Genomic DNA, 10,679 nt, shown 5'->3' on the forward strand with positions numbered 1-10,679 from the left:
GTTCTAAGCTTCTTAGAGAAGCTTGCACCCTTTGCTCAAGCTTCTTGAGGAAGCTTGGACCTTTGTCTTAGCTTCCTCAAGAAGCTTGGACCTTTGGGTTAGCTTCCTTGAGAAGCTTGACCCCTTTGACCCTTTTGTTTAGCTTCTCTTAGAAGCTTCAAGCCTTCATCTTGCTCTGTATAAGAGGACATTCCTCTTCCTTTGAAGAGGTTCAGCAAAACCAGAGATAATACATATATATCTGATATATAAACCACTCTCTCTATATATCTCTCTCTCTCTCTTCATTTGTGTGTGTTTGAGAGTTCAAAAGTGTGTTTTGTTCTTAGTTTTGCACTAGGACACATAGTATTACACCATACTTCGGTTCTTGAGGTGTTGAGAGATTGTTCTTGGAGGTTTTGGGTTGGTTTTGATCAGAAAAAGGGGCTGGACTTGCTGTTCTTAGTTGCTTTATATTCCTCATTCTTGCACTAGTTTTTAATCCATCTTGCATACTGATTTAAGCTTTGTGTATAACTGAAAAAGTCCTGTATTTGCATGCTTCAGATCTTTCATTAAGGTCTCTTTTGTGTTTGGGGTCGACCTCCCCCTCTTAGGCCTTGTTTGGCCCCTTTTGTGCCTTCTTTTGTTGAGCTTTGGAACCTTTTGCGTATTGGCCTTCTCACCACTGAAATCCAGTGGATTTTCAGTGGTGGTGAAGGGGTCTTGAAGTCTTTCATAGGGGAGGGACACCCCTCTCCCTTGGTCTCTCATTTGTTCATTTTTTTGGCTCACAAGGGTAGCATGCATGCTTAGTTATTTTTGGCTCCATTTCAGAGGTTTTTGGACGTTATTTGGTCATATTATATCACTGTTTTTGGTCGGATTAATGGTCCATTTCATGCATTATATGCTTGCCTTGTAATCTCATGTTTTGGTCTAATATGTATTATGTTATGAGATGACATTCTAGCATGATTTTGGTTTTGTTCCAAGAAGGTTTTAGCATTATTTTGCCATGCTTAAGGTCTGTTGGGTACTGATTTAGCCATGCTTGCCATGATTTGTATAGCCTCTATGCATTTTGGCCTGTGAGCCTTGGGTGCGTGAGTCATAAGCATGCTTTAGTTGGGCTATTTTAGTAATTTGGAGTCACTTATTATGCCATTTCAGTTCGTGTCTTATGCTTACATAATTGCATTTGTTACCCTTTCAATGCCTTGAAGAGATGTGGTTTTATGCTCCATGTTTGGGGCTTTTGTGCATGCCTATGTGTTTAAGGCTTTGGGCTGCCATATCAGAGGTTTTTGGGGCTCATTTTTGCATGATAAAACTTTGTTTTGCATTGAAAAATCCATGCCATGTTTGCTTGGGGTAGGTGTTGAGTAATGATTTCTTTGTGGCCTTGAATGTCTTCTATCTCGCACACATTCCCTAGCATGTTTTGGCATCATCCTTCGCACGCTTTTCAGAGTTTAACATGAGTGCTTAATGTCCATTTTTGTCACCTTTGAGTGTTCTTGAGAGTTGCCTTTCATGCCTTAGTCTTAGGCCCTTCGGTTGGCATGTTTATTTTGCATGAATGGCACCATTATTTTAGTATTCTTGGCCACTGTTTTAGGATGGGCTGAGGCCTTCCCATCTCGGTTTAAGTCCATCTTTGAATATAATCGCATGTTTGATGTGTTGCATTGCTTTGGTATCATGCTTGCATTGTATCATGTTTGCACATTCACATATTGTTTAGCTAGTTGCATTTCATATCCTAGCTTGCATGATAGATTGCATGGCCTTGCATCTTGCATGTTTGGCACATTGCATTTGGCATGTTCATTACCTTAGTCCCATATGGCATACTTGAGCTACTTCGCATGTTTGAGCCATGTTGCATACATGCATTACATTTTGCTTGGTTTGGAGTGTCAAACCAAGCAAGAGAGGTGAGGTGTGTTCGTATTCCAAGTGACGAAACACGTCTCAATCCTCGGTCGCCGATGCCCTTGATCTCAACATGATAGGGCATGAGGCATTCATTTGTTTTGTGGCATGCATTTACATTGATTTGTAAGCTTGGTGCCTTTGGCCATCATGCGTCGAAATGCGTGATTGGTGGCCCGAGGACCAAAGGCCACACTCCCTTGAGTCCATAGCATGATTGGGAGAGTGACCATGCACACATTGCTTTGAAATTTCCATGCCATGCACTGTTTGTCCTCTGCTGTTGTCAAAACAGGGTTCTGCAGGAAGGAATGGCCGGCCGGCCACTTACAGTGCCGACTGGCTACGAAAGTCCAGCCGGTGGTTCAATTTTTGGCCGATGGCCACATTCTCATAGCCGGTAATGCTCTATCATGGCCGATGGCATCCCACAACACTCAGGGAGTTATTCAGAAGGGTCCTGAAAACTTTCATAATTTTCAGAGGAGTAAGGCAGTGTAAACTGAGGCAACAGTGGCATGGTACCGGGTTTCCGAGCAAGGCGAGTCAAAGCATGCATCATCCACGCATTCCGAGGCAGAGCTATGACGGTCTCTTTAGTTTCATATTTAGGCTTTTTTTTTGTAATTAATTTGTTAATTAATTAGAAGTTTTGTAATAATTAATTAGCTAGGATAGTTAATTCATTATTCGGCCTGTATTATTATTTCGGACCCTCCGAGCGAGGGCAATTGTGTAATAAGTGTGTGTGCGTGTGTGCATGTCTTCCAACCCCACGTCTTTCTCCCTTTTATTTACTAGCTTACGATGGTTAGATTAGGCATGTTTCAATTAGCATACTTATGCTCGCATGTTTGTATCCATTCATTTTTCTTACATGCACCGAGCTCGGCGCATCATACTAGCTACATCGTATTTCAATTCCAAGTTGAATACGTGTTAGCTATACCATCATCACATGCCATCTTAGAATAGCCGAGTCTAACTTAGTTGCATCTTGCATGTGTTGCATTAGCCATCTTAACATGAATTAGGATCATGCATATGATTACTAACTAGTTTCTGTTTTGGCTCGGAGTACTCGGTAAGCGTTTATGCTTTAGCATCCTTGCATGTATATGAGTGACTGCCATGATAGCATGCTTACTATGAGGTTATGTGCTTATGTGATATAACTGCCTGGTTGCCAATTCATCGAAATCCGTGTTTTAGCCTAATTGCGAGTAGTGAACCTCAAACTACTTTCTAAGCAAACGAATATGCAATGCTTTGTTCCAAATTAGGCAATCTAGTCTATACTTGTGTGTTGTGTGCATCACATAGTAAATTCTAGCTAATTAACCGGAATAAGAACGCATATGTTTTTAAAACAAGATATCATGTTTAGTAGAAGCCGATTTTTGATCGGGCGAGTGGGGGTGCTCATAGCTGACCTTCCCCAATCGCACCCAAGTTCCCGAGCCGAGGCAACTTTGGTGATGACGGACACGTGGCCTTAGGCAAACGAGTCAGGGTTTCCTAAATCCCCCTAAAATAAAATATTTAGGTGGCGACTCTGTATCTCGCAAAGCAGTCCATGTTTGGCACTTCTTTCAAAAAAATCTGTTTTCAAAAACGATTTGTCGGATTTGGACTCTTTGATGATTCATCGGTCTTGCATTGCACTCTGCGAGATTAGATACAGGACCGTGACATTTGAGTCCTGAACTGTAGTGAGCCCAAACGAATGGAACGGGATTCCCTTCCGAGGCGTTCGGTGGACATCTACAGTAGTCAATAAGTTTTATTAGTTTTCTTTTTTCTTCTCCATTTTAAGTTCTTAATTGGGGACTTGATAATCTATTTTTCTTCTGTTCATATGGGCATATGAATCCATATGTGATCAAACCATTGTTGACTTGGTTGCATATGGGTTAAAACTGGTCAACTCTACCAATGCCATCTTTATCTCCAAATGTGACAACCCAATTTCCTTCACCAATTACGTGAATTTCATCACATTAAACATTGTGTAAATTCAAACAATTTTTTTTAAACATCAACTCAATTTAATATTAAAAAAAACCTAAAAACCAAAGAAAACTCTAGCAATTTGGAATATTTTACTAGAAAGATGATTTATTGATTCCACTACAACAAATTCAAGTTTTAGAAATAAAAAATTAAGGATAAAATTATATTTTAGAGGCGAAATATTCTAATTATTAAAAGTGTCATTGTTGTATTTTTAAAGGCCAAATTGACCATTTGCCAAAACTTATTTTGTCACTAAAAGTCTCTTTTTTTTGTTGTTGACTTTTTGAAATGATCTTTTAGTGACTATCCTTACAATGATAGTAATTGGTCCTCAAATGTCTTTGCAACAAAATTTCTAATTTTAGGGACAATTTTCTTTTTGCCACTAAAACTATTATACGTTGTAGAATTTCCCGAACATAAGAAATGATTACTTGAAAATAATCATGTAGTAAATTGAAAATTTTAAAAATAATCAAGTAGTCCATTATCTTTCGCCTCGTACTCGCTAGATATTTGGTTAACCACAAATTAGGAGTCACTGTATACCATTAGCTCGGTAGCCTTTCGCCTTCATTCGAAAGGCAGTTTCAGACCAGCCAAGAGTGCTTTGTACTCCACTTCGTTATTGAACACTGGAAACCCAAGTCTGATCACTTACTCAATAGTCAGGCCATCTGGCGAGACAAGGACTATTCCCAGTCTAGCTCCATGTCTATTAGAAGCTCTATCCATGAAAAGCTTCCACATCTCTCCCACGAACAACTTTCAACAAGTAGATAGGTTTAAAGATGTCTTGGGGTCTGGTACTTCAACTATTTCCTCCAAGTCTTTGTCCAAAATTTGTTCATCGATATTTTTGCTCGATTGTCCTACAATTTTCCTTTCAGGTACGTCATCACAAATCATGTTTGTCGTTGCGCGGCTTACTTCATCACCCCCTAACAATGTATCATTGACCTTAGTGGGTGGTGCAACCACTACCAAGCTCAATGGCACATTGCACGGCTCCTCCACTTGAGGTGGTAATTCAACTTGTTGTTGGGTGATAGAGGGTTGCGCTATTTCCCGCGGCACCCCCCATTTGTTCAGTTTCCTTGGTTAGGTCAACCGGGCAAACAAAATAACTTCCTGGAGTAGACTCTGCCATGAAGTCTGCTAAAACGAGGGCCTTTATTGTCATTTTAGGTTGGAACTTGATGCAATGCTTCGTAATAGTCAATGGCAACCGTGCTGCCAAAGGATTCGTACAAATGGTACAGGAACTGAAAAGCAATGAGATGTTTGGGGACGTCAGCAAAGCGGCCGAGCAAAAGGTAGTGAAGGATCTAGTGGAAGTAAGGATTGATAAGAACGACCTAGAGAATTTTTTGTTGCTCGGCTCATCTTTGTCCAGCATTGAAAGAAAGGAGATCATAGATTTTTTGATTTCCAATCTCGAAATGTTTGCATGGACGACATACGATATGCCTAGCATTGATTAGCTCTACACCACGTAGAAATAGTGGCTGACAAAGTGGAGAACCTACTGGAAACAGAAACGATTAAGGAAGTCCATTATCCAAAGTGGATATCAAACATAATGGTGGTGCCTAAGAAGAACGACAAATGGCGCGTTTGTGTCTTTTACAAAACAGTCAACAAGGCATGCCAGAATGATGGTTTTCTTTTGCAAAGGATTGATCAATTAGTAGACCTCATGCCCCGAATAATATCGCAATAAAGATTCATCAACTTCCAATTACATAATCTTGAATTCCAACTCAATAACTTCCATTGTTTAATGTAAACGGGACTAAAATCTCAACATTGATATCATCATCAAATCTCCAATATTTGTATTCATTAATCATCAAGAGACTTACAAAAAATATTCCATATGCGAATATATATTCTACATTCCTAAAATATAAATCTATAGCATGTGGCACAATAAGTCAAGTACAAATTAATGCCCCCAAGGGCTACAAATTCTAAGGCTTAAGCCTGGTTACAAAAAAATGATTTTTTGAACCTATACATGTTAAGCCCTTGGCTTGTCAAAAATAATTACAACAAAAAGAAAAGAGCCTTGTGCTCGCCTCTAACTTAACGGATCACCACATCTTTTCCTGTACATAATCTCATATGGTGATCACAAAGCCCAGCAGGAAAAATCTTAACAAAGTATATACATTTTATACAATCTCCTGAGATGAATGCACATGCCATACCAAGTTCAAAAACATATATCTCTATCTTTTGAAACTTTCATGCACAATACAATTTTGAGAATTTAACAATCTAATAATTTCAATGTAGTTCAAAAGGGGCGGTAAATACGACTCAGGTAATCCCTAGGTTGGTATCTGCAAGTAGGCATAACAAGCACAACCAATCCCCATTTTACCGGTTGCTAACCGGAAGGTATTTTCGGGCCAACTTAACCAATGCCAATTACACCCCCTATCTGGACTTACCAACGCATTTACCCCAAAAAACAAATCAATATGATCTTGTTTTACAAACGATTTCCTTTCTCAAAAACAATACTTTACCAATGCAAGATTCAAAATCTGTTGCAACAATGATAAAATGGAGTGGCAATGCAATAATGAAACAATGCATTTATAGACTGCTTCAATTAGATCGGCTTCATTTGGGAACTGAATTACTTGATAATAGGTTGAGGCTATCGCTTGCATGGCGTGTAACCATGCTCTCTCAAGAATGGTGTTATAATTTGATGGGACTTTCAAAATCCAAAACTCCATTTGTTTGACCATCGAGCCAGCTTGTATCGGCAAAATAATCTTGCCAATAGGCCATTCTAGCATAGAGTTGAAACCTTGTTTCTGTTTTGTAACCTTGCTAAGTCTCTATTAGAGAAAGAGATCACATTCTTTGCTTCTGTCTTCCCTTCTTCACGGTTGGTTGAACACTTAGCACCTCTCTCATGTGCTTCCCCTTTTTTATCATCCATCTGAGCTCACAAACTTGCTTAGGCTTGATGCTTCCATGGATCACATTAATCACACCCTGAGGCGAACCATCAATTGGCATTCTGTCTGGCATGTTATGGTCTTAGGGGCTGGCCGACCTCCACCCTCAATGTATCAGTCTAAGTGGCCTGCTGTCACCAATTCATCTAGATGCTACTTCAATGACATTCAATTTTCAGTTGGGTGCCCAACTTTGTCATAGAAAGTACACCGATACCTATCGTCATAGCCCCTCTATGCTTCTCCTAATTTAGCAGGCTACCGAACAAAGGATTCTTCGCACGTCTTGCTTAGAATTCAGTAGATGGGCTTCTTGAAAACCGTCGTGATGGTGGTGCGCACCTTCAACTTCCTCGCTTTGGTTTCTTCATCATTTGGCGGATTGTCATGGTTATTATAGCTTGATTTTCCCTTCTTACCGACCGTGTTTACCTTAGTTGTGGACTTTTTGTCCGACATCGCTGTTGTACCGGACCTTGCCTTACCATGGGCACTATCCTCTTCCACCTTGATGTCTTGATGCACTGTTTCCATCAGGGCTTCCATAGTAAGGGATGGTGCCATGGTCATGCCATCCCTTAGTCTGTGTCCAACAGGGAGTCTGTGCTTGTACTAGGAAATAGTTAGGTTGGTGGGACGCTCACCTGTTTGGTTGAATGTCTCCCAATATTAGTTGTTATAGGACTTCAATGTTTCTTTCTCATCCAGGTCAATAGCGAGCAATTGGTTGACCTCCACAGGTCTCTTGGTGTTTGTTTTGAACCTAGTGACAAATGTCTCTGCAAGCTGTGCCTATGAGGCAATGCTACCTTCTGGCAACCTCTTAAACCAAGTCAAGCCAAGATCCCCAAGGCTTGACAAAAATAAAATACATATCAAAGCATCATTTTGCCTATGAATAACCATTACTCGTTGAAAGTGGTTAAGATGCACGTAAGGATCTGACTTTTCGTTATAGATCAAAAACTTAGGCTGGTTAAAGCCTAAAGGTAGAGGTGCATTCACTATTGCTAAAATGAATGACGAGCTCTGTAATCTTGCCAGCGCTTTGTCTGCTGGCTCATAAGCGAGGTGCGACATTGGCATTGCAACCTCGACGCTTCCATGCATTCTAGGAGCTAATCACTGCAAAGCAAATACCCTTTGAGGGTCCTTCATTTGGGAAACTTCTTTCCTTTCGTGCCCTTTTCTCCAAAACAATCTGCAAATCTTCCGATCTAGGCAATTCAATGTATCGCAAAGATGTTTAATGAGTGTGCGAGGGTTGATAGCTGCTCCCCTCAGTGTATGACCTTTCAGACCTCATCCTCTCAGACCTGGAGTAACGAGTTCTAGAAGTCCTCGATTGGGTGTCACTTCTCCTAAGGCTCTACTCCTAAAATGTGTGAGTGTGGCATATCCATCTTGATATGCAAAATGACAAGATCGCATTTGTCCCTCACGGATCTCCACCTCAGCCACACCCTTGCCTTTCACCTGGCACTTCAAAACCTTCATGTCTACTACTATCCTCCTCATCAACTCCTCTTGTTCCCTCATAAGATCCTCCAGAACCTAGGTATTGATCCTTTACCTTTGTTCATCTGGGTTTTAGAGTGGCAAGAACTTAAACCTCATTTTTCTCATACGCCCCTGTGAAGGTTCTGTCATTGAGGGTCCAAATCTGTCATGGACAGGACATGAGGCAAATCCTCACGCCTCATATTCGCCTTTAGTGTTTGGCTATCAATGGCAAATTGTGACAGATCTTCGTTATGTGCCAGTAAAACTTACTAAAGGAAAACTTGATCAAAAGGTACGTTCTCAGTAAATTCCCATAGATGGCGCTAATTGTACAAGCACAAAATAATCTTCACTCGTATAATCCTGTTGATCAAGTTTACTCTCTTCCAAATGTCGTCGTAACACCTGAAATCACAAACGTGAGCTAACCGATGGGTGTATGCTGGAAACCCGTTCGATGCCTAAGTCAACAAGTAGACTATGGAAGTAAAATTTCTATGAATTCGAGAGTAAGAACTGTAATACCTCAAATTAAGGTTTGGTCTGAGCTTTTGTAAGTTCCGCATGACATAATCCTAGTAGGACTCTAACTCTGCTTTGTAGAGTCCTCCTAGGAATCACATTCCAAAAAGATAATACTTATCCTTTGACATCATCTTCATTACAAGCCAAGTGAGATGGCATAACTTTTTACTCGGCTTTCCGCCTTGCAACCGAACCACTTTTACTCGGTCTACCATTAGCTTAGTTGTGCTACGCACAATGCCATGCATAGCTTGCACGGTGCGCCACTTATGTTAACATTGCAAGACTTTGCTCGTAGCTCGATTGAAGTTTCTCCTAGCATTGTTTGACCTCCTTCCTTGTAGCACGGCGGTCATGGCATTGACCGCCAATTGGAAGTAGTTAAGTCCAAGAATATGGACATTTGCTAGTCCAGTCAAACATCTTTGACTGGCCTAGCTATTGCTTGGCCCAAAACAAGGTTATCTTTAGGACATAGCTTGGCCTACTGCGTGGTCCAAGCTTGAATACACTTCCAATTTGCGTGGCCCAATATAGGTTCACAAATTACCCTCTTACTACCTAATTAAGATTTTATTATAAAAAAATCTTAAACTTTTACTTTGTCTTTAAAAGATTTTTCACTTCATTGTGTGATTAAATTAATATTAGAGTTTGGTTTCTCAATCTTACCAATAAAATTATATAAGTATCAGATATGTTGAAGAAGTAGAATTAGATAATTTAAATAATAACAATTCGCTACAAATAGTAATAGGACAAAATAATACATTAATTAAGTTATAAAAAAATTAGCAAAAAAATTAAAAATAATCAATTAGAAATTATAAAAAAAAAATATGACATATAATACTAGATAAAGGCAAATACATAACCATTGTAAAAGATAAGTAAAAAATATTATAGATAATTATTCTTACTCTTATAAAGGAAATTTACCTTGAGCGTTGACATCCACTTTTCAAAGACAAAATAAAAATTTTAGATTCTTTTGATGAAAATTTTAACTAGATAGAGTCTTTCACTAATTTATAACATTTATAGGTTTATATTTGATTTTTGTAATTCTTTCAGGTACTAAATATGTTTGATTTAAATACTTTAGGGATTTAATAGATTGAATCGATAGTTTAGAGACTAAATAGATTTTAACTTATATATACTTTAAGGATTTAATAGACTCAATCGATAGTTTAGGGATTAAGTAGATAATTTGACGATAGTTTAAGAGTATAAAGTGTAATAAACCCATCATTGGACTTAATTCCATGTCCCCATAAAAATGATTTATCACCAATAAACCTTACATTTTTCTCTCACATTTGAAAATTTTACACCACTTTCTATGAGGTTTAAAGATTCATTATAAAATGTTTCTTGAGTTAATCAATCGTTAGAGCAATTAATGACTTTTGTTGGCAATTATACATTTAAAATACCAATTTGATCCTTTATTAGTTTTTCATTATATTCTCACATCTACTCTCTTGGCATCTTCTTTCAGCATTCATTACACAAACCGAGTACAATCCCAACATTCATTGGTCGCCTTCTCCTTTCTTTCACTTAAACCCTAAGACTTATTTCTCTTCACCATAGATTTGCATAGAATCAACGCTAGTCCTGCATAAGTGCAGAATCAAACCCAAATAAGTGAAAATTAGAACCCAAAATCAGTGTAAAATCTAACCCGGTATCAATGTAAATGGCATTATGAACGCCACCACCCACACT

The sequence above is a fragment of the Camellia sinensis genome, chromosome 14 (genome assembly GCF_055761805.1).
Source record: "Camellia sinensis isolate YWXY chromosome 14, ASM5576180v1, whole genome shotgun sequence".
NCBI lineage: Eukaryota > Viridiplantae > Streptophyta > Magnoliopsida > Ericales > Theaceae > Camellia > Camellia sinensis.